The sequence below is a fragment of the Pan troglodytes genome, chromosome 16, assembly GCF_028858775.2.
Source record: "Pan troglodytes isolate AG18354 chromosome 16, NHGRI_mPanTro3-v2.0_pri, whole genome shotgun sequence".
Lineage (NCBI taxonomy): Eukaryota > Metazoa > Chordata > Mammalia > Primates > Hominidae > Pan > Pan troglodytes.
This window is the reverse complement of record NC_072414.2, coordinates 72057000-72077955: the sequence shown is the minus strand read 5'-3', so window position 1 is coordinate 72077955 and position 20956 is coordinate 72057000. Positions and strand designations below refer to the sequence as shown.

General features: G+C 38.7%; 1 protein-coding gene across 9 annotated transcripts in view; it reads right to left on the bottom strand.

The window, feature by feature from the left end:
* Positions 1–20956, bottom strand: part of ZFAND6 (zinc finger AN1-type containing 6) — an 84792-nt gene that overhangs the window by 39468 nt on the left and 24368 nt on the right. For 6 of the 9 annotated variants that reach the window (XM_024348982.3, XM_024348984.3, XM_063794028.1 and 3 more), the window contains 1 exon segment: positions 413–575. The exons of the other annotated variants lie outside the window; for them this stretch is intronic. The gene's annotated coding sequence lies outside the window, so the exon portion shown is untranslated. 9 annotated transcript variants of the gene reach the window in all.

The window sequence follows — 20956 nt, the reverse complement described above, 5'->3', positions numbered from 1 at the left end:
TTTCTATATTAATATCAAACATCATAATCCCAAGTAATTTTTTTATGGCTGTTTGATCAAAATATTAACTTTAAATGGCTGAAATCAACTGCAAAATAAACAGCAATCTAAAGAATTACAATCTTTTGCTTCACAATAATAAATTAGTAATGCAGATTCCAATGCTTATAATAATTCTGAAAAAAGATGTGTAGTCACTAATAACGTTATAAATGTTATTGCACAAATTATTATATAAATAAAAATCTACCACCCACTCCACCCTCAGTATCCTACCCACCAGAAAAAATACACCCTAAAAATGTCTCATCATGATGACTTAGGTCTATCTTCAAGCATTTTAAATTAAAAAAAAAAAAATTAAGTTACTATGCCCAATTACATAGGGTTACAGGCTTAAGTCTCTACTCACACAGTTGAGGTTGATGAGCAAACAGCTGTCCTGTATCTTGAGACAGACATTAGCTTTCTGCCTTCCCTATTCTCATAAGCAGCTACTTAAAAGTTTTGAATTTTATGCAAGAAAACATTTTAAAGCCTTCTGTGTTTTACTGCAGCAGACTTCAGATTCATTCCTGTAACACATTTAACATGAAACAGAGTTGAGACATATAAAATTTATGTACCACATTTTAAACACCTAAAATTTTAAGGAGTGCTTTCGCTATTATAGCTAGGTTAAAAGGGTGGCTAAAGAAAAAGTGAAAAATAAAAACATTCCAATTGGTATTTGACATTATTAACAATATGCATATAACTAATCCATAGATTTTCTATACCTGGCCACAGACTAGGTGAGTAAGGATTACTTTATATAATCATTTTATCCAAAGTAAGCAAAAGTAGGTATTTTTCTGTTTTCCTTAAGTCTAGCTAATTTATTTAGAATAAACAGCTACCAACTAAAGAACACTTTTACCAACAGTCAGTGGAATGCCTTTAGAGTCTCAAGTATACATGTCATAGCACCGGACTAGGGAGAATGAGATTGTTTTGTGACAGCAGGAGGAGCCATGTTGCTGACATTTTCTATGGTCTATAGCACATTTCTTGACAGATTAAAATTTCTACAGTACCATTATTACTACAGGTTAATCAAGTGTTAGAAGCCTTGCCTAGAAAATAAAATCTTGTTCCCATTAAAAAAAAAAACTATCCTACTAAACTGAACTTTCAAAATACCAAAAATACAGAAAGTCTGTAAATTAAGAACTAACTATAATTACAAGATAAAAATCTTTGTTTCTCCATCCCATTAGCAAATATATATTACATAGGCAGTCATAATGACAGTTTGCACTGCAGAAATAAATAAATAAATTAATTTATTTATTTATTTATTTATTTATTTATTTGAGACAGAGTTTCGTTCTTGTTGCCCAGGCTGGAGTGCATGCAATGGTGCGATCTTGGCTCACTGCAACGTCTGCCTCCCGGGTTCAAGAGATTCTCCTGCCTCAGCCACCTGAGTAGCTGGGACTACAGGCACCCAACCATCACGCCTGGCTAATTTTTGTATTTTTTGTAGAGACAGAGTTTCACCACATCGGCAGGGCTGGTCTCAAATTCCTGACCTCAGGTGATCCACCTGCCTTGGCTTCCCAAAGTGCTGGGATTACAGGCATGAGCCACTGCACCAGGCCAAAAGATTTAATTTTTTAAAAAATTTATATTGCTACATAAAAAGTGCCATTTAAAAATCTGACACACGCCGGACGCAGTGGCTCACACCTATAATCCCAGCACTTTGGGAGGCTGAGGCAGGCAGATCACCAGAGGTCAGGAGTTCATGACCAGCCTGGCCAACATGGTGAAACCCCGTTTCTACGAATAACACAAAAATTAGCAGGGCATGGTGGCACATGCCTGTAATCCCAGCTACTAGAGGGGCTGAGGCAGGAGGATCACTTGAACCTGGGAGGTGGAGGTTGCAGTGTGCTGAGATCATGCCACTGCACTCCAGCCTGGGCAACAGAGGGAAACACCGTCTCAAAAAAAAAAAAAAAAAAAAAATCTAACACATTATATCTAAACTTTAATGTATAACAGTATCAGAAAGCCACAATACAGAGATAGATTCTAGGCTTTGATGTTTCAATGCATTTCCTATTCACCTGCATTTTTTAATACAACTGTAAGTAAACTTCAAGCAAAATATGTACACTTCAATTAAAACATCCTAGAATACTCAGATAACTACTTTTCCCCTATATGTACACTGGGCTAATATGTATATTGGTCTAAATTTCTATAGTAAATTTTAGGAAAAACTTAAAGATGTCATGAACATAGTAAATGTACTGTTTATATTAGCAACATAATTCAAAAACACCATGAGAAATACCCAAACACTCCAATTTCATAGCCTAATTTTAAAACTATTAATTAATGCTGAAATATTTAACATTTGCTATGCTGTAAGAGATGACTTGATGTTTTAGGGTTTATTCAAAGTAACTCAAATGTTTCTCTATAATCGACTTATATTGTACATATGAATATTTTAAAAATAATTCAAAATCTCATAAGTTATATGAAAGGTATTCTATCATAATAAGTTAAAATATTTGTCCAAGAGTCTAACTTTGCTTCAGTAGAACTGATTAAAACTCTGATTTCACCGCAGGCTTAAATGAGTCTGCAGTACAAGGGCTAAAACATAAACTATACCAATCTTGGGCAATAAAACAGAAGCATGCTTTCTGCATAAAAATAATTTACATTTTATAGGTGGTTTACGATATAACAGACACCACTGAGAGTTTTACATGCACGCTTAATCTTCATTCCATCCTTAAAAGTCAGGTGCTACTATTACCAACTCTTTACAGATGACAAAACAGGTTTGGAGATGTTAGGAACTGGTTCAAGATCACAGAGCTCGTTAAGTGGCAGAGCTAGGACCTGAAGCCAAATCTATTTGTCTCCAAAACCTGGTGCTCTTGAGCATAAAGCTAGATTACAGGCAAACAGTGATCCATTGTACTGATAGATCAAACTGTATCTGGAATTAGTATCCAGATTTGGATACCATATGTTAAGTGTGATACTGATGAATGAATGTTATCAGAAAACCAACAGGATGGTTATAAATTCAGGAAAGTCATCTCTTACAAGAAGTGACTATATGAAATTAAAGCAAGTAACCTATCGAAAAGACAAAAAAGAACACATTTTGAAGGGCAGTTAGAGAGACACAAAAAAAGCAGGCTCATCTCACGTGGTACAGAGTACAGAACTTGAAACAGTGTATAGAAGTCTCAGGAGACATTCTTGCTCAACACAAAGCACTTTATAATGCTAAAGAATCCAACAGCTCAAAGCGGTTCCTACTATAGTACTGAGCTCCTACAATTAAATACCTAAACCCGGTTAAATATCTAAACCCATTAAATATCTGAATTATTACCATCATAGTAATAATTTGATTTAGACAAAGTTACCAAAGAATGTTAAAACTCTTTGTGAATGAAAGTTTGATGAGGACTGGTATATATTGAGTCTAATAGTGTCTTCCCACAAATTATGTATTACAGAAGGAAAAATATTAACTTAAGTAGAGGAACCTGGCAGGTATCATATTAACCTAAAGATCTAAGTAAGTATCACTGATAAGGAAACAAGTGGACATGTGCCTCCTAATGTGATGCACTGAAAAGCACACAAGTATAACATTCCTGCCGAAACCACATTCCTAAATTTTATCATGAGAACACATTGGATACACTCAAATTTAGGGAGATTCTACAAATAAATGGTCTGTCACTCTCTTCAAAAATGTCAGTGTCATTAAAGACAAAGAAAGGCTAAAGAAATGTTCCTGATTAAAGGAGAATAAAGAGATGTGGCAACTAAATGCAATGAATGATTATGGGTTGGATTCTGGACAGGAAAAAAAAAATCCCTAAAGAATGATTATTGGGCTCACGCCTGTAATCCCAGCACTCTGGGAGGCCGAGGCAGGTGGATTACCTGAGGTCAGGAGCTCGAGACCAGCCTGGCCAACATGGTGAAACCCCATCTCTACTAAAAATACAAAAACGAGCCGGGCGTGATGGCACTCTTGTAATCCTTGCTACTTGGGAGACTGAGGCAGGAGAATCATTTGAACCTGGGAGGCAGAGGTTGCAGTGAGCCATTGCACTCCAGCCTGGGATACAAGAGCAAAACCCCATCTCACACACAAAAGAAAAAAAAAATTAATGGGAAAACTAGTAAATGTGAATGTGGACTGTGTATTAGATAACTGCATATTTCCTTAATTTAATAACTGTAATGCAGTTATACAAGAGAAGGTCCTTGTTGTTAAAACTATACATTGAAATATCACACTGTGAAGGAACATGATGTAAGCAACTTAATCCCAAAAGATTCAGAAAAAAATAATATGACAGAGAATGAATAACTAAATAGCACAAAATGTTAACAATGGGTTAATCTTACTAAGAGGTCCAGGGACCAGTTTCGTGGAAGACAAATTTTTCGTGTGTGTTTTTGGGGTAGGGGGTAGGGGTGGGCGGGATGATTTCAGGGTGAAACTGTTCCACCTCAGATCATCAGGCCTTAGGTTCTCATAAGCAGTATGTAACCTAGATCCCTCTCATGAGCAGTTCTCAAGAGGGTTCGTGCTCCTATGAGAATCCAGTGTTGCTGATCTGACAGGAGGCGGAGCTCAAGTGGTAATGCTAGCTCCCACGCGCTCACCTGCTGTGCGGCCAGGTTTCTAACAGGCCACAGACTAGTACCAGGCCTAGTTCAGTTGCCAGCCCAGGGACTGGGATAGGAAATACATGTCTATTTTAACCTTCCATAAATTTGAATTATTGCAAAATAAAACCTGGTAAACATTTGAACCTGATGTTCCAAGGATTCTAAATAGCTGAAAGAACCAGATTCCCTATCTTGTTTCCACACACAAACTCCATCCAATCCAACAGCAGTTTAAACTGATTTATGATAACTGAGTAATAAGAAATAGTGCTCCTGTTTAAAATACCAAATGTAAGTGCCAAATGACATAAACCTTTCCACTGATGATAAGGTATGACTCACAGATCTAAGTCAGGTGAATGTCTACCTCCTCCCAATCTTGTTATTCTACTGCACCCTTCCCAAAACTACACTGGAATTAAAGAACAGAGACAAGACTTCTCCAGTAAAGCTCTGCTATTCTTCCATTGAGAAGGCAGTAGCAAGTGTGTCTCCTTGCTAAAAACTCCAAATTAAGTTATCTATCTATTTATTTATTTATTTTGAAACAAAGTTTTTCTCTTGTTGCCTAGGCTGGAGTGCAATGGCGCGATCTCGGCTCACTGCAACCTCCGCCTTCTGGGTTTAAGCAATTCTCCTGCCTCAGTCTCCTGAGTAGCTGGGATTATAGGCATGCGCCACCATGCCCGACTAATTTTGTATTTTAGTAGAGACGGAGTTTCACCATGTTGGTCAGGCTGGTCTCGAACTCCTGACCTCAGGTGATCTGCCCGCCTCGGCCTCCCAAAGTGGTGGGATTACAGGCGTAAGCCACCGTGGCCAGCCCAAATTAAGTTATGTTCTGATTATGCCAGGTAGCAAAACAGAACCAAATCAAGAGTGATCAATAACAAATACGGAAAGTATTTTTAAAAACCTCTCACTCTAAACAAAACTCTAATGCCAATTAAAAGCTGGCAAAGTACACTACATATTCACTACAGAGCACCTGGCAAAAATAAGAGTCCACAATGTTAATTACTGAGACTAACATACATATGGTTAATACACAAACATTTCAGTTGCAAAAAAAAAAAAAAAAAAAAAATGAAATGAACAGAAAGAGGGAGGGAAAAAGAAAACAGAAGTAGAATATGAATGATTAAAGAAAACATGCAAGAAGAAATAATGATGGCTACAGATCACATTATTTTGAGTTCTTCTCCAATGACTAGACAAGATTTTTCTTCCACACATTTTATCTTCCACTGTCGTCCACCTCACCCACTATAAAATATAAGACTGCAAGAAATGTTAAGAACTGTTAAGAGCACAGCTTTGACTGCATCTTGTGACGATACTTTTTTTTTTTTTTTTTAACTTGTTGAGCGGCCCAAAACAGCAGTCTCTCTACCAGGAAATTCGCACAAACAATTCACATTGGAAAGGAGTGGAGTGTCAGAACACATCACCTAATTCACATCACCTAATTCCAACAGTCTTCCAACCCTTCCAACTCTGGGAAGAATGAAATGAATTATTTTAGCTTCCTATACTAATCTAGATATTCCTACATCAGGTATCAGCAACCTATGGCACAATTGTTTTTTTTCTTTGAGACAGAGTCTCGCTCTGTAGCCCAGACTGGAGTGCAATTGCGCGATCTTGGCTCACTGCAACCTCCACCTCCTGGGTTCAAACGATTCTCCTGCCTCAGCCTCCTGAGTAGATGGGATTACAGACGTGCACCACCACGCCTGGCTAATATTTGTATTTTCAGTAGAAATGGGGGTTTCACCATGTTGGTTAGGCTGGTCTTGAACTCCTGACCTCATGATCCACCCACCTCGGCCTCCTAAAGTGCTGGGATTACAGGCGTGAGCCACCGCGCTCAGCCTGCCCAGCCGGCACAGTATTTACTGGTAGTTTAGCTAATTCCAGGCCTTGGGCCCTGTTGCTAAGCTGTGGTCTTCTTTCAGACAGTCTCTAAGCTGTGGCCTTCTTTCAGACAGTCTCTTTATCAGGTTAATCTTTCTAACTCCAGAGCACCAACACTGCCTTGTTTAAAGTAAGCATTTTAATAGGTTCTTGTTGAATGCCAAACTACAAAACAAGCAAAACCATTTTATCTCAATCCCAATCCCTGCCTTCTCTCCCATTTTCTCAGGTACCAGGCTATCAACTCCTCTACCTCTGCCAGATCTCTCTATTAGCCCTCCAATTTTTTTTCCCCACATATCTCAATTTAAACTCCAATTCTCCAAATGCTGCAGGTAAATAATGTTGTAATAAAAGGATCAGAATAACACACACTGTGAATGAAACTTAACCAATTCAAACCTAAAATGTAAGCCAATTTAAACCTAAAATCACTAACTTAGGAAATAAAAGATGTATCGATGGACACGTGTGTGTATACAAACATAATATATTTGGGAGCGTAGGAAGCAAGTTTTCAAGTATCCATCATCTTCCAAATTAACTCTTACACCTACACTTCTAAGAAGATTATAACATATGCATATGAGTCTGCAATTACAGCTCAATTCAAAGGCTTTCATTAAGTCATTAGTCAAATCAGCATGGTCATGCAGCTGAATTTCTAGCAAATCCCTAATATGACATTACAAATCATAAACCTTGATTTGTAGCTTCCTCCACAGATTCCCCTTAACTTAAATTGCATTAAGTCCCAAACCTTGAAAAGAAAGAAGGCGGTATGCAAAGAAATGAAAAAAGGCTCCAAACAATAAATCCAAGTATAAGTTAGAAAAATACTAGGGAATGGGGGACAGAAGTGTTGCGACATGGACAAGATTCAACTAACCCATTCAAAATCTAGCATATTCTTGTAAATAAGAGTTTTAAATAAGGAATACCTTCTTAGGGGAGGTTTAAAGGAAAGGTAGTAGCTTTTTGGCAGAGGTGAGTAGGAAATAATAATAAAAGAGAATAATAGCTGGCAATTCAATTCTTTCCCTGAAATAAAAGCCTTCTGGTTTAATATAAATTTTTCTATCTTTTCTACCAACTAAGCAGTGTATTTGTTGTCATTTTTTGAGACAGGGCCACACTCTTGCTCAGACTGCAGCGAAGTGGAATGACCACAGCTCACTGAAGCCTCCAACCTCAGCCTATTGAGTAGCTGGGTACGCTACAGGTGCATACCACCACACTCCACTAATTTAAAAGATTTTCGCCGGGCGCAGTGGCTCACGACTGTAATCCCAGCACTTTGGGAGGCTGAGGCGGGAGGATCACGAGGTCAGGAGATCGAGACCATCCTGGCTAACACGGTGAAACCCCGTGTCTAATAAAAAAAATACAAAAAATTGGCTGGGCGTGGTGGCAGGTGCCTGTAGTTCCAGCTACTCGGGAGGCTGAGGCAGGAGAACAGTGTGAACCTGGGAGGCGGAGCTTGCAGTGAGCCAAGATAGCGCCATTACACTCCAGCTTGGGCAACACAGCGAGACTCCGTCTCAAAAAAAAAAAAAAAACCAGCAAAGTTTCCACCCCTATGTATTTTTACACATGTCTACACAAAGACTTGTACTGAAATGTTCATAGTAACCTTATTTTAACAGCCAAGAAATGGAAATAATCCAAATTACCCATCTAATGGTAAATGGATAAACAAAGTATGATATATCCATAAAATGAAATACTATTCTGCAATTAAAAGTAATGAACTACTGATAACACAATGTGGGTGAATCTCCAAATTATTATGCTAAGTGAAAGAAAAAAGACTACATAATGACGATTCTATTCACAGGAAAAGTTACAAAAATGCAACTATAAACCGAGTAGGTATGATGGCACAGAGGAAAGATCACCTGAGCTCAAGAGTTGAGTACAGCCTGAGCAACATAGTGAGGCCCCCATCTCTTAAAAAGTAATTAAAACGCAACTATAGCAGAAAGCAGATCCAGGGACCACAGGGTAGGGAGATGGGATTGACTTCAAAAGTACACAAGGAAACTTTCCAGGGTGATGGAAATATTCTACCGTCATGACTGTGGCGGTGTTGGTGGTTAAACAACTACATAAATCATAACTAAAACTGAACACCAAAAATTAGTATATTTCATTGTGTAAACGTACCTTAATAAAGCTGATTTTAAAAGACAAAATAGGACAAAGGAGTGGAAACAGTCATTTTGACTTAAAGTACTATACAGTTAAATTAGTAAAAGTATTAGAAATTTCAGTTACACCAAGAGAAGCCACAAAACTAATGAGTTCAGTTTCACCAAGAATCAGTTTTCCACTAAGTATTTTTTTAAAGATGTCTTAAAATAACTTTCTAGGCCGGGTGCGGTGGCTCATGCCTATAATCCCAGCACTTTGGGAGGCTGAGGCAGGTGGATCACGAGGTCAGGAGTTCGAGACCAGCCTGACCAACGTGGTGAAACCCTGTCTCTACTAAAAATACAAAATTAGCTGAGTGTTGTGGCACATGCCTGTAATCCCAGCTACTCGAGAGGTTGAGGCAGGAGAATCGCTTGAACCCAGGAGGCGGAGGTTGCCATGAGCCAAGACCGTGCCACTGCACTGCAGCCTGGGCAACAGAGCGAGACTTGGTCTCAAAAAAAACAAAATAATAATCTTTCTAATTCTCCTTATTTATTTATAATTTTTTTTGAGAGGGAGTCTTGCTCTGTCGTCCAGGCTGGAGTACAGTTACACAATCTCGGCTCACTGCAACCTCCACCCCCCAGGTTCATGCGATTCTCATACCTCAGCCTACTGAGTGGCTGGGATTACAGGTACCCGCCACCACGCCTGGTTAATTTTTGTATTTTTTTGTAGAGATGGGTTTTCTCCATGTTGGCCAGGCTGGTCTCAAACTCCCAACCTGAAGTGATTTGCCCGCCAAGGCCTCCCAAAGTGCTGGGATTACAGGTGTGAGCCACCATGCCCGGCCTAATTCTCCTCATTTAGCTGTAAGCAAATTATCTCATTTTTCCATCTTTTACCTCTATATCCACTTTTACATCATTTCAATACCTTGAAAATGATTTGGTACCTTAAATAAGACCAACTTGGACTGCCTTTTTAATACGTTATTATTTTACAATAAATAAAGCTTATAATTCTACTAAACATTTTTTGCTAATCCTAGATTTTAAAGTGTAACTGCCATTAAGTAATTTATTGCATTTCAACAAAATATACTTCTCAAATAAAGGCAGCACAGCTTATTTCTTCAAGCAGGAATCACTTTTTTTTTTTTTTTTTTTTTGAGACAGAGTTTCGCTCTTGTTGCCCAGGATGGAGTGCAATGGCGCGATCTCAGCTCACCGCAACCTCCGTCTCCCAGGTTCAAGCAATTCTCCTGCCTCAGCCTCCCAAGTAGCTGGGATTTCAGGCCTGCATCACCACGCCTGGCTAATTTTGTATTTTTAGTAGAGACGGGGTTTCTCCAAGTTGAGGCTGGTCTTGAACTCCTGACCTCAGGTGATCCGCCCGTCTCGGCCTCCCAAAGTGCTGGGATTACAGGCGTGAGCCACCGCGCCCAGCCAGGAATCACTTCTTCATGTTTTCCGATTATCTGAAAGAATATAGAGAAAGCAACCTCCCTCCCCACACCTCAGATACAACCTTCTTGCTCATCTATTACATTTATATTACAAAATAATTCAAGTTCCTAAAGAGTTCCTTTTCTAGACAAAAACTTGTATATTTTAAAAAAAGAAAGTCCTGCCTGGGCATGGTGGCTCACGCTAGTAATCCCAGTACTTTGGGAGGCCGAGGCAGGCGGATCACGAGGTCAGGAGTTCGAAACCAGCCTGATCAGCATGGTGAAACCCCGACTCTACTAAAAATACAAAAAAAAAAAAAAAAAAAAAAATTAGCTGGGCATGGTAGCGCACACCTGTAATCCCAGCTACTCGGGAGGCTGAGGCAGGAGAACTGCTTGAACCAAGGAGGCAGAGGTTGCAGTGAGCTGAGATCATGCCACTGCATTCCAGCCTGGGTGAGAGAGCGAGACTCTGTCTCAAAAAAAAAAAAAAAAAAAATTGTAGTAGCCAATATTTAAACATAAAGCCTAAATATTAACTCACAGTAAATTGGGTATTTTGAGACCAAAAGACTTCTTCAGAGAGCTTAATATAAAAGTATTTTAATATAATTCATTTAAAACATTTTTGCTTCTTTACCACAAAATTAAAATGCTCAAAATAATAGCTATTTTTTAAGAGTAGCCTTCAAATTTAAACAATTTTTAAAAATTCTATTGGTATTGTAGTGTGTCAATGTTGCCAAGGTAAAATATTCCAGGGTAACACCGTCAATGAACCCATTCACCCACCACTGATTACGTGGCACAGCCTTGAGGGATACAAAATGTAAGACACTAATTCAGCCTGAATGATGAGACAATAATTTTTCCCCCCTCTCTTACCATTTAGAACTTTGAATGAATTAAAACGTTACTACCCCTCTAATAAAACATGTTAACAATGAATAACTGATTTGTTTTAAAGCACATTCAGTTTATTATACTGTTTAATGAGAATACGCAGTTGTTTTGTTTTTTGAGACAGAGTCTCACTCTGTCGCCCGGACTAGAGTGCAGTGGCACGATCTTGGCTCACTGCAACCTCCGCCTCCCGGCCTCAAGCAATCCTTTTTTTTTTTTTTTTCTGTAGAGATGGGTTTTTGCCATGTTGCCCAGGCTTGTCTCGAACTCCTGGGATCAAGTGATCCACCCACCTTGATCCCTGAAGTGCTGGGATTACAGGTGTAAGCCACCATGCTGGCCAGTTGATTTTTTTTTTCCCAACCACCAACAAACCAAATTTTTTCTATAAATCTTCTTTGATAATTCATTCCAGTTAACAGTTATTTTGCAGATAAATACTATCCATTGCAAGTGGGACAGACATATGTGGAGAAAACTAAATACAAAAACATCACCTCTACTCAGAAACAAAGCATTTCTTCATTATCAGGGAGCAAATGTTTACATTCAAGAATGTTATCAGCTATTAACATTAACAGTCGAAGTGAGATATTAAATATATGTATTGGCCAGGTGTGGAGGCTCATGTTTATAATCTCAGCACTTTGGGAGGCTGAGGTGAGAGGATCGCTTGAGGTCAGGAGTTCAAGACCAGCCTGGGCAATACGGCAAGATTCTGCCTCTACAAAAAATTTTAAAATTAGCCAGGCATGGCGTCACGTGCCTGTAGTGCTAGCTACTCAAGAGGCTGAGGCAAGAGGACTGCTTCAGTCCTGGAGTTTGAGGTTACAGTGAGCTATGATTGTGCCTCTGCACTCCAGCTGGGGTGACAAGAGCAAGATCCTGTCTCTTAAAAAAAAGGTTTTTTTAAAATATCTGTTATTAGAGATGAAGAAGAGCAAATCAAGGATACCGATGGCAAACTGGCAATCTTCAGTGTTACTTTTCTCTAAAATAGTTCACTTTTTAGTTTTCATAACATTATAAAAATTAACCATTTTATCTAAATGGAACTCTGCGAAAGCACATGAACAAAAGGTCCTGGTAACCTTTTCTTTCAAAAGAACATTTGATTATTCTGAGAAAACTACCAAAATGATTAGAAGAATGAAATATGGCTTGGAGTTTAATCACATACAAATCATCCATTAGGCATCCAGATTCAGAGCTTTTTGTGGTACTCAGTCTTCTCAATAACACCTCTAGATTTTCACGTACATCCTCCTCCTTCCTTCTCACCCCATTCTGATCACCTAACAGGGTGAGAAACTACACATGCGCACGTGTGCCCGACACACACACACACACACACACACACACCCCTTAACAACTAAATAGAAAATATAATACTAATGAAATCTTTCTTTGCAAGTATTTCCTTTGGCAACTTCTCTTCCTCCTAGTGGCCAAGTCAAGTAACACCTATGGTGACCATATCTTCTAAATCAAAACCTAGGATGTGTGATTCAACAAGATAGAATATTTTAGTAGAAAAACATAAACCTCTAGTGGGTTGCGGCAAAGAGGCAGTTCAAATTTTTGTGCTACTTCCAAATGTGTGACTCTGTATTTTAAGGATGTCAAAAAGTTATTATTTCTAAAATATTCCAAAAATTTAGAAGGCCAATAAAAAATATTTGAAAACTGGGTTGCCTGAAGATACATGGCTCCTAGAATGGTATCTCAAAATCCCATCACCTGCTATTTGTCTTTTTATATACATTAGCTCAGGTTTCAAAGTTCTAAATAGGAGTTCTGAGCAAATCTCTCCCAAATATGACTCTTTCTCAGACCGTTCTCCAGGGTTGCTTTTGCTATTGCCTACTAGAAATTCACTTAGATGTCTCACTGGCTCTGCCAGTTAAAAAAACAAACAAAAACATGGGATGAGCACGGAGCAGGATTAACTAAGAGCTAGTAGGTAAGTCAGAATTGCAGGACAAATAGTAAGAACAGAATTGAGGGGTCCCATGATAAATGTTTTATCTGCATTGTCTCCTTTCATCTTCACAATATCCCTTAAAGGTAGTAGTAACTATTTAGAATGAGGAAACTGAGGCCTACAGAGATTATGGAACTTGCTCAGGTCAAACAGCTGGTAAGCAGTAAAGCAAGGATTTGAACCCAGAGAGTCTGACTCCAAAGCCCAAACACCTGAACATGCTAAGACATCAAAAAGAATGAGATGCAGATTCTGACAGAGTTGTGGTCACTGGTCAATTCAAGAGGCATTTCTTGAGTACTTAGGTGCTATCAGTTACTGAGGATACAAAAAAAAAAAATGTACATCTGGCTTCAAATTCTTGCTTTACTACTTAATAGCTACGTAAGCTGAAATGAAAAAGTTTCTGAGCAGTATGATTTGAATAAGGAATGGCTGCTACTCAGGAAAACAGACAAATTAACAAGTCACAATATAATATGAAACAACACAAATAGAAACAAGGAAGAGAAGTTATACAGTGATTAGCTTCGTTATAGGGAAAGGACTGTTTTGGTTTATGGTGGGAGACTCACCTTAATATTTTGAATGAGGATGAAGGATATTCCAGACTAAATAAAACATGATACCATGATTCTACATAGTGCACTCAACAGAGTCACAAGTAGACTGATACTCTTAAAATATAAATACCTACAAGGGTGGAGAATTAGGCTGGATTCTAGATGATTAGAAAAATAAAAAGGAAAACATAGTTCAAGCATCCAGACAGCAGTCAAGGTCCAGGGCTCAAGTAGGCTAAAACGGACTGGGTGGAAAGCAGAGCTCAGGCAGTATTACAAGGAAAGCTATTCCATTTCCATAGGCATGGAAGTCTATACAAGTGATCATCAATCAGCCTATGGTAAGCAGCTAGAAGGCAGAGATTACATATTCATTTCAATTCAACATACAGTTGAATGCTAGGTCAAGAGAACACAAAGGCTAGGCTGGGAGCGGTGGCTCACACCTGTAATCCCACCACTTTGGGAGGCTGAGTCAGGCAGATCACTTGAGCCCAGGAGTTCAACATCAGCCTGGCAAACATGGCAAAACCCCATCTCTACTAAGAATACAAAAATTAGCCAGGTGGTGGCACAGCCTGTAATCCCAGCTACTCGGGAGGCTGAGACAGGAGAATTGCTTGAACCAAGGAGATGGAGGCTACAGTGAGGAGATCGTGCCACTGCTCCAGCCTGGGTGACAGAGACTCTGTCTCAAAAAAAAAAAAAAAAAAAAACCACACACACTCACACACAAAGACAGAATATGGCCCCTACTCACAAAGGATCTCACAGCTTTGGTACCAAAGGCAAATATGTTGAATTACTGCAATCTGGTGTGATCAGTGAAGAACAGAAGGAGTTGTCAATTATGAGCAGGTCTTTCAGGAAGATGTGGGAAGATAACAACTGTAAAAGTGAAAAGGGCCCGAAACAATGTATTTGGAGAAAATGCTGGTAGTTTACTGTGACTGAAGTACAGTACACGTTGAGATGAGGATACAGAGATAAGCAAGGGCAAGATCATGGTGGGTCTATTACGGATAAAGATGTGATAAAGAAAAATCCCTCAAATGTTGGGAAAGAAGGGAATCTATAAAGGTGCTACCCAATATATTAAGTAGCCACCAGCCCTGTGGAACTACTGAGCACTTGGAATGGAGCTAGTGCAACTAAGGAGCTAAGTTTTAATAAATTTAAATAGCCACTACTAACTACCATATTAGACAGCAATGATCTACAGCACACGTAACAGAATTTTCTTATCCAGAAAGAATTTATCTTCCATAAAGAAAAGAGGGTAAATGAAGATACAGGTATTTGTAAATTAAGGAAAAGAAGGGACAGGAAATTGAGAAAACTCACAAAATTATGTCAATGGTAACAATAAAGCATAAGGAAAGAGTGAGGACAAAGTCTTTTTTTTTTTTTGAGACAGAGTTTCGCTCTTATCGCCCAGGCTGGAGTGCAGTGGCACAATATCGGCTCACTGCAACCTCCGTCTCCCGGGTTCAAGCAATTCTCCTGCTTCGGCCTCCTGAGTAGCTGGGATTACAGGCGTGTACCACCACACCCCCTAATTTTGTATTTTTAGTAGAGACAGGGTTTCACCCTGTTGGTCAGGCTGGTCTTGAACTCGTGACCTCAGGTAATCCACCCACCTTGGCCCTAAAAGTGCTGGGATTACAGGCATGAACCACACTGTGCTCGGCCAAAGTCTTAAAGAATAGAGAAGGTTTAAGATAAGCACACAGAAAAATGGTAGAGGGTTAGGATCAAAAAGGATGGACAAGTCCAAGCTGGAGTTGTAAAGTATAAAGTTTGTAGTAAAGCTTAAAAAAACAAAGCAAACCAAAACAAAAAGCTATAAAGGGTATTGTTGAGACAACTGACAAAACTAAATAAGGACAGTATATTAAATAATATTATTGCATAAAAGTTAAAATTCCTGATTTTGATAACTTAATCACACTGTGTAAGAGAATATTCTTGCTCTATGGAAATATATACTGAAGTATGTAGGGGTAAAAGTCTCCAGCTTACGCTCAAATGATTCAGAAAAACAGCATGCATATGTATTATATATACAATGCATATATAGTATGTGCATACTAATTTAATTTTTATATATGCATGCATAATACATCCCCAAGGAAAGTAAGAATATGATAAAACAAACAGGACACAGTATAACAATTGGGAATCTAGAAAAACGATGTATGAAAGCTCCTTGTACTGTACATGCGATAACTATGTAAAAGTTTGAAAATAAATATAAATTAAAAGTTACAAAAAAATTCATAGTAGTGTCAAAACAAAACTATATGATTTTCTCTGATAGCACTTAGAAGCAGAGTAGATGGCAAAACTGGTCAAAGATTCAAAGCTAAGAATACTGGAAGAAAAGTGATTGAAGAGGGAACTGAAGCTAGAGGAGAGAATGAAACAAGAGGTGCTGGGACCAGAGATCTTGATAAAGCTCAAAGCTTAAGAATAAATGTGCTGGGAAAAGGAGAATGAGCATTGGAATGACAGGAGGCTACAGTCAGAAAAGTAGGATATTAAGCATTCCAAATCAGAGTTGTTATTAGTCATTTAGGAAATGCAAATTAATCCCACAATAGAATACCACTCCACATCCACTAAAATGGTTAAAATTTAAAAGACTGACCACACCGATTTTTGGTGAGGGTGAAGAGAAACAGAATTCCCAAGCACGACTAGTGGGCATGTAAAAAACTACAGCCACTTGGGAAAACAGTTTGACCATTTCTTATGAAGTTAAACATGCAATTATCCTAAGACCTAGAAATTCCACTCCTAGGTTTCTACCCACAAAGAACAAAAACATATGCCACACACTTGTACGCAAATGTTCACAGTGGCATTATTCACAACAGCCAAAGCATAAAAGCAGCCAAGTGTCCATACATGGATGAATGGATAAACAAAATGTGGTATGTATATATAGAGAGTATTATTCCACCTTTAAAAGGAATGAAATTCTGATACATACTACAATCTGGATGAACCCTGAAGACATTATGCTAAATTAAATAAGCCACACTACAAAAGGACAGATATTGTATGATTCCACTTAACGTGAAATACTTGGAATGGTCAAACTCACAGTGACAGAAACAATGTTGGTTACCACTGACTGGGGGAGACGTGATTGGGAGTTACAGTTTAATGGGTACAGTTTCAGTTTGGGACAATTTTTATAGTTCTAGAGATGGAAAGTGGTAATAGTTATACAACAATGTGAATGTATTTAATGGTACTGAATGGTCTATTTAAAAACAGTTTAAATGGTAAATTTTATGTATATTTTATCACAATAAAAGATTAAGCTAATGACAGATAGTGCAACATGAATGTACCTCAATAACATTTTAAGGTCATGTATGTTATTATTCCATTTATATGAAATGTCAAGAAAGGGCAAATCTATAGATTACTGGTTACCCATAATGGGTGGTAGGAAAGGGGATTGTTTACAAATTGGTTCAAGGAATATTTTGGGTGACAGAAATGTTCTAAAAGTGGACTGTGGTAGTAACAACATAACTTTATAAATTTACTAAAAAATACTGAACACTTATGAAACAGGTGAATTTTGTGGTATGTAAATTATACCTCAATATAAAAAGTTTTAGGCCGGGTGCAGTGGCTCACGCCTGTAATCCCAGTACTTTGGGAGGCTGAGGCGGGCAGATCACCTGAGGTCGGGAGTTTGAGAGCAGCCTGACCAACATGGAGAAATCCCATCTCTACTAAAAATACAAAATTAGCTGGGTGTGGTGGTGCATGCCTGTAATCCCAGCTACTTGGGAGGCTGAGGCAGGAGAATCACTCGAACCCGGCAGACGGAGGTTGCAGTGGGCTGAGATCGCGCCATTGCACTCCAGCCTGGGCAACAAGAGGGAAACTCCATCTCAAAAACAAATAAATAAATAAAATAAAATTTTTTTCACCAATGAATTGCCAATAACTAAAAAAAATTAATATGTCTACTGGTATGGGTGCAGATAAACTACCTTTTTTTATAGGTCTGGAGACGAAGAGAGTAATACACAATGGTAAGTATCTGTGTATCTAAACATAAAAAAGGTACAGTAAAAATACAGTATTATAATCACACATGACCACAGTCTATATGCAGTCCATCACTGACCAACATGTCATTATGTGGCACATGACTATACATGTAAAGATTTCACAAAATATCCTTAAGTTAAACACACACACACAGAACACACCAGGATTTTAAAAACAGTATGTACAATATGATCCCCATTAAAAAAATTAAACCTAGGTATGCATGTTTACAGAAAAAAGGCTAGAAAAATATACAGATATTTTTATCCATTTTTATTGCTAACTAGTTAGATGATGAGTGTTTTTTGTTTTTGCCTATCCATTTGCCAAATTTTCCATAATTAATATGTATTTCAATTGTATGACCAGAAAAGTTCAGAAGTGGAATTGTTTTAAGCAATGATTAAGGTCGTGATTTGGGGAGTTGATTACGAAAGCTCTGGAGACAAAGGTCATAGGAGTTAAAAAAATTAATTTACTTTGAAATTTAAGTGAATTTATGTATTCAATAAAAATTAAGCATTTCCTATGTGCCAGCTACGGTTCTAGGATCTGAGGATACAGTAACGAATAAAACAGACCCAAATCCCAGCATTCACAGTAGTGGAAAGTCACCTGAACAGAGTGAAGAACTTAAACCACGTACAAAAATTCTAAATGAATGTGAAAGAACGATGGAGAGAAGAAAAAGAGATAATGAACAGGAGTAGCCTTGATACTTGACAGAAGAGTAATGGTCTGAAAACACAGAACTCACTCCCCTTTTAACCTCCTGGTATGAAGTATGGAAGAATCAGCAGCCAACACTTGAGGACCAGGAGGAAAGTGGCGTTCTTTGAAAGATGAAAGCTTCAGTTAGGGCAGGAAACAAAGATTCTGTGAGGAGTTAAGTATCTTGTTCACTACAGAATAGAGCTCTAGAGCAAAAGGGATGAGTAGTGAACTGTATTTGGTATAGGAACCAAGGGGGCATGGCAGGATTAACCGACTTAAAAATTCTTAATTAGGTTCAGACTGCAGCTTAGGAGACATTCTGAGGCTTGACGATGCAGGATGACACTCACCTCATCCTCAGATGCTGGGACAGCATGTATTATTTATCACTGTATCCTCAGAGTCTAATACAGAGTCAAATCTGCAGGTTAGTAAAAGCAAAAACCTTCAATGACTTGAAGAGAAAATTCTAAATCTCAAAATTCAACATAGCTCAGGAACTTGCTCCAAGAAATAGCTTTGCCTAACTTAGCATTGTTTTCAAGGAAACTATCATTCTCTCTGCCAACCCGGCTTAACGCCTTGGTCATTTCTGACACACTGCCCCCACGTAAATTAGTAATTAAATCAATAATCCTCATCTAACCCTTTTATGCCATTACATCTGGTTTAGGCCCTCCTCCCTCCCACTTCTTGGCCAGTTAGGCCTCAGTTATTAGGAAGTATATCCTTTTTCCAAAATGTTTGGGACCAGAAGAGTTTCAGATTTCAAATTTTTTCGTATTTTGGAATATTTGCATTATATACTTAACAGTTGAGCATCCCTAATCTGAAAATCCAAAATCTGAAATGCTCCAATGAACATTTTCTTTCAGCATCGTGTCTGCACTCAGAAAATTTCCAATTTTTGGAGTATTTCAAATTTCGAATCTGGGATGATCGACCTACACTTCGTAAATCTCACTTAATCTCTTGCCTCTCTGAACTGATTTGCAGCAACTATGTGTGTGCTGTAATCATGCCTAACCCTGATCTAGGCTTAAACAGACTTCATAAGAAGCAGAGTGCTATAATACTGAGACAAGGCCTGGATTCAGATCTGAGCTGTTTCTTCTTAGCTGCACAATCTTGAACCCATGCCACTTTACTGCCTAAGAGGATATTTAAATCCTCTCAGGATGATCAGACCACGCCCCAAATCAGTAATTCAAAGGTTTTCCATCACTAAGAGAATAGGTTTAGCTCATCTTGTCTATGAAGCCTCATTCACCTGCCATTTTTCCTCCTGGGCCCTAAAGCTCTCAACTTCCATGCTTTTGAGAAGGAATTTCGCTCTGTTGCCCAAGCTGGAGTGCAATGGCATGATCTGAGCTCACCGCAACCTCCTCAGCCTCCTGAGTAGCTGGGATTACAGATGCTCACCACCAAGCCCAGCTGATTTTTGTATTTTTAGTAGATACACGGTTTCACCACGTTGGCCAGGCTAGTCTCAAACTCCTGACATTGGCTTCCTGAAGTGCTGGGATTACAGGCATGAGCCACTGTGCCCTGCCTAACTTCCATGCTTAATCATCTCCATGAACACGCTTTTCTCTGAAGTTACAAGGCTTACCTAACATCCCTTTCACTCACTCTGGTTAAGTTTTATTTATTTTCTAAGTCTTAGCACAGCCACTTTACAGTCTTCTCTGACTCTGCTCCAATGATAATCTGGTCTCTTTTCTCCCTCATTATCATTTAACATAAATTCTCTGCATGTTTCCCCAACATATCATAAGTTCTTAGCATAGCACCCAGTAGTTGCTTAAGAAACCTGTGCAGAATTTATTATTATGGATAATACCACCACCAATTCACAGGGCTGGGAGGTTTAAAACAACATATGTATAGGTCGGGTGCGGTGGCTCATGCTTGTAATCCCAGCACTTTGGGAGGCCGAAGCGGGCGGATCACGAGGTCAGGAGATTGAGACCATCCCGGCTAACACAGTGAAACCCCGTCTCTACTAAAAAATACAAAAAATTAGCCAGGCGTGGTGGCAGGTGCCTGTAGTCCCAGCTACTCAGGAGGCTGAGGCAGGAGAATGGCGTGAACCCAGGAGGCGGAGCTTGCAGTGAGCCGAGATCGCGCCATTGCACTCCAGCCTGGGCGACAGAGTGAGACTCCATCTCAAAATAAATAAATAAATAAAATAACATATGTATATATGTATAGGATACATAGTAGGTGCTCAGTCCACCATCATTTTTTCTATCCCATATCCACCTCAGAGAAAACTTTATAAAAGAAAATTAAGGGAGGTGAGGGCAGTTCAATTGAATAATAAATTTCTAAGATGGAATTCTGATTTTTAGTTCATAGGAAATCAAAGAACCAGAAGATATAAACTCAGCAAAACAAGGGGGGAAGCATGGTCCAATCCTCATAATAAACTCCTTAAATATCTGGAACTCTTACCAATTTCCATCCTTTGACACTCACTAAAATAAGAATGAATAA